General features: G+C 44.0%; 1 non-coding gene across 1 annotated transcript; it reads right to left on the bottom strand.

The window, feature by feature from the left end:
* Positions 1-1,699: 1,699 nt before the first annotated feature.
* LOC142861460 (U6 spliceosomal RNA) lies at positions 1,700-1,806 on the bottom strand. The gene has a single exon (XR_012912689.1). It is a non-coding gene; the product is annotated as a U6 spliceosomal RNA (small nuclear RNA).
* Positions 1,807-4,538: the final 2,732 nt, after the last annotated feature.

Below are 4,538 nucleotides of genomic sequence, written 5' to 3'. Positions count from 1 at the left end.
GGCTTAAACTGGCATTTATATAACGTCAAACTGATTATATTGAAGTATTTTAAAGCAAATGACAGCCATTATAGCACCCACAAAACCTAACACCCCCTACTTCCCAGGCCTCAAATCTCTACTTGCCCTTGTCCTCCAAGTCCAACCTGTCTTGAAGTGTTTTCTGTTCTAGCTGTGATATATACCTGGAATCTGTCCTTTCTCCCACACCATCCTCGTCCAAGCCCACAGCCACTTCCTTTCTGGTATCTTCTTCCAGTCCCCACCCCCCCAACTCCAGTCACCAGAGTCATCTTATCTTTGAAAAACACAAGTCAGATCATGTCACTGTGCTAAAAACATATGCAGTGGCTATTGCTATTAGAATAAATGGCAAACTTCTTTTATGACGGGCAAGAATCTGCATGCCCAGCCCCTGCCTCCCTTTCCGGCACTATCACTTGTTTCTGCAGCTTTGCTCATCACACTCCGGCACACCGGAGTCTTCCTCGCTCTGCATGCAAGCCACAGGCACTTATATTTGGCTGGATTGTCCCCCACTCCGTGCTTGACAAAAGGCTACCTTCTCTCTCCACTGACCTAAAGACCGAGTGAAGCCACGTCCACGATGTGCTGTTAGGTGAAGAAAGTAAGGTGGGAAGCGTGTGTTGCATGTATGTTTCCATCCAAGTAAAAAAAGGAGACCCCTTTGCTTGTACAGGGTTAGAACACGTCGGAAAGGGCACACCAGAAACAGGCAGCGAAGCTTCCCTCTAGGGAGCGAAGCTGGATGTGCGGGGAAGAACTAAAGGAAGATTTTTACCCGAAACCTTTTGTACGTTTTGAATTGTGAACCACATCAATGTACTGTATTGCCTCGTCAAATAAAAAAGTAAGGGGCTGGGCTGGGGGCGGGGCCTGTGGCCATGCAGCTCGCACCCGGTCCCTCCCGCCCCAAGAAGGTAAATACAATCAAGGTTAAGTAACTAAATAAGTAGTTTTATGGTTGCTCTGTAGCCTATCATAATAAGTTGTGTATGTGTGTGTGTGTTTTTGGTAGCACTGATTACAATTTGCAATTATCTAGCTTTTGTGTATGTGATCCGTTTATTTTCTGTCCCGACAGCCCAGAGCAGAGGGTGTTGTTCTCTGTGGTTCACGATTATAGTCCTAGGAGTTAGCAGAGTGCCTGGTAAGTGGTAGTTAACTCAATAAATAAATATGTATGCATTGTAAGTGGTTTGGTCTCACACTGTTGCTCGGGCTACAGAGCAGTCATGTCAGCCTAGCTCACAGCAGCCTCAAACTCCTGGGTTCAAGTGATTCTCTGGCCTCAGCCTCCCAAGTAGCTGGGACTATAGGCACATGCCACCATGCCTGGCTAAATATTTTAATTAAAAATTTTTTTTTTTTTGGTAGAGACAGCGTCTTGCTATGTTGCCCAGTATGGTCTTCAACTCATGTGATCCTCCTACCTCAGCCTCCCAAAGTGCTGGGATTATAGGCATGAACCACCACTCTTGGCCAGTTTTTTTGTTTGTTTGTTTGTTTTTGTTTTTTGAGACAGGATTTCCCTCTGTCTCCTAGGCTGGAGTGCAGTGGCTCCATCATAGCTCATTGCAACCTCAAACTCCTGTGCTCAAGCAATCTCCCATCTTGGCCTCCAAAAGTGCCGGCATTACAGGCATGAACCACTGCACCCAGCCCCATTTTTTTTTTTTTTTATATGAAACTCTTCACTACTTTGCATGTCATCTTTTGCAGAGCCCAGGCTAATCTTCTCTGTATCATCCCAGTTTTTAGTATATGTGCTGCCAAAGCAAGCACTAAATATTTGTTAAATGAATGAGTTTAAGACCAGCCTGGGCAATATCTCTTTTATTGAGATATGTTTCATATACCATACAATTTACCCATATAAAGGGGACAGCAGTGGTTTTTAGTATATTCACAGAGTTGTGGCATTACCACAATCAATTTTACCATATCTTCATCACTCCCAAAAGAAATCCTGTACCTAGGAGCAGTTACTCCCCAACCTTATATCCCTTGGCAACCACGAACCTATTCTACTTTCTGGGTCTACAAATTTGCCTGTTCTGGACATTTCATATAAATTGAATCATACAGTATGTGGCCTTTTGTTTTATTTTATTTTATTTATTTATTTTTTTTGAAACAGAGTCTCACTCATTTGCCTGGGCTAGAGTGATGTGGTGTCAGCCAAGCTCTTTGTGGCCTTTTATGACTGGCTTCTTTCACTTAGCACAATGTTTCAAAGTTGGCCATTGTTGTGGACGGAATCAGTATTTCATTCCTTTTTATTGCTAAATTATATTCTACCTTATGGATATACTGCATTTTGTTTATCCACTCTTCACTTGGTGAATATTGAGGTTGTTTCCACTCTTTGGCTCTTAGGAAGAGTGCTGCTATAAACATTTGTGTACCAGTTTCTGTGTGGATGTATGTTTTCAGTTCTCTTGGGTCTCTACCTTGCAGTAGAATTTTTACATAGTATCTTATGATATTTTGTGTCCTATGTCAGTTTGGAGCTTGTGCTTACAAGAGATGAAGATTCAACTTACTTTATTTATTTATTTTTGAGACAGAGTCTTGCTTTGTTGTCCAGGCTAGAGTGAGTGCCGTGGCATCAGCCTAGCTCACAGCAACCTCGAATTCCTGGGCTCAAGTGATCCTACTGCCTCAGCCTCCCGAGTAGCTGGGACTACAGGCATGTGCCACCATGCCCAGCTAATTTTTTTTCTATATATATTAGTTGGCCAATTAATTTCTTTCTATTTATAGTAGAGATGGGGTCTCGCTCTTGCTCAGGCTGGTTTCAAACTCCTGACCCCAAGCAATCCACCCGCCTCGGCCTCCCAGAGTGCTAGGGTTACAGGCGTGAGCCACTGCATCCGGCCTCAACTTACTTTAGGGAAGGGTGGGCTTGTGGTAAGGATATTCCTAGGAATTTTATGTGTGTCATCATCCCTTGCAGGAAGTCACCAAGAACCATTAATAAAGAGGCCTGGCAGGAGGGAGAGAGTCACCAGGTAATCTTGTCCCGCCCAGCTACGCCGTGCTGCCTTCCTTGAACCCTCCAAGTGAACCCTCCCCTTTGGGCATTTGCACTTGCCGTTTCCCTGCTGGCAATGTCCTTTCCTCAGATATTTTAAGGGTTGCTATCTTCTCATCACTCATTTGTCACCTCAAATGTCACCTCTCAGGAGCCTGACCTGACATGCTCAAGTAGCCCCAGCAGCCTGCAGTCTCTCTTATATCACCCTGTAGTATTTATTTTATGGCATTTACCACTTCTGATATGATATTGTTTGTTTACTGTGGGATTAACCGTCCTCCTTCTCAATCCCTCCAGCCCCCAGGACTTGAGCTCTGTGTTAACAGATCTATCTGGTCCCCTTCCATCTCCTATTCTAGAATAGGTGCGTGTGAATGTGTTACCTTACGTGGTAATAGGTGCTTTGAAGATGTGGTTACATTCAGGATTTTGAGATGGAGGGATTATCTCAAATGGGATGGATGGACCCAAAGTAACCACAAGTGTTCTTATAAGAGGGAAGCTGAGGGTCAGAGTCAGGGAAGAAGATGTGACAATGGGAACAGAGGCGGGGTGGCACATCTGCTGGCTTTGAAGATGGAAAGGGGCCACAGGCGAAGGAGTATGGGCAGCCTCTAGCTGGAATGGCAAGGAAACGATTCTCCCCTAGAGCCTCTGGAAGGGATGCTGTCTTTGATTTTATTACCATAAAACCCAGTCCAGACTTTTGACCTCCAGGACTATGAGATAATAAAATTGCATTGTTCTAAGCCAATAAATTTGTGGTAGATTCTTACAGCAGCAGTTGGAAATAAACATGGCGCTCAGTAAGAATTTCTCAAACAGATGAGTGATGAGAAAGGCCTGGTGGATTCTCCTGGCCAGGCCAGTGAGGCCACTGTCTTGACAACAAGGTGGTGGCACCTTGTTCTGCCTCTAGCAACGTGAAACAGAACTCAGTTACTTTATTTTGGGGTTCTTAGGGGGGTCTTCTTGTTTCCCTTCCTGCCACCTACCAGCTTCCCTCACCCTCTATTCTGCTTGGTTCTTTGTCAAGCCTACTTGTTCTTTTTTTTTTAATAATATATTATTCTTTTCCATATTTTGGTACCTTCTTTTGTGTCATTAATAATTATAACCTCACCTCTTCACTAGCTTCTATGCAAACATCCCATTACCTGCAATTCCAGGGGTCTAATCCCACCTTTGCTTGGTTTGCTGACTCCTAGCTCCAGGAGGAGTGTTTCTGTGTCCTAATTTGGGATTGTAGGAGCCCAAGGCTTCGTGTCCTGTCCTTGCATTTGCCTTTCAATCCATGATGCTTGCTTTCTGAGACCCATGACAACTCCTTTTCTGGCAGTCATAGTATCAGTTCACACTTACTGGTTTGGTTTTCAGTTCCATTTTTGTTTCTTGGCATCTGGGGATTTCCCTTACTTTCTTGTGAACTCAGTGATTCCTTTAAAATAATATTTGTTATCTGTTACTCAGAATTTCC

The sequence above is a fragment of the Microcebus murinus genome, chromosome 16 (genome assembly GCF_040939455.1).
Source record: "Microcebus murinus isolate Inina chromosome 16, M.murinus_Inina_mat1.0, whole genome shotgun sequence".
Lineage (NCBI taxonomy): Eukaryota > Metazoa > Chordata > Mammalia > Primates > Cheirogaleidae > Microcebus > Microcebus murinus.
This window is presented reverse-complemented; position numbering and strand designations above follow the sequence as displayed.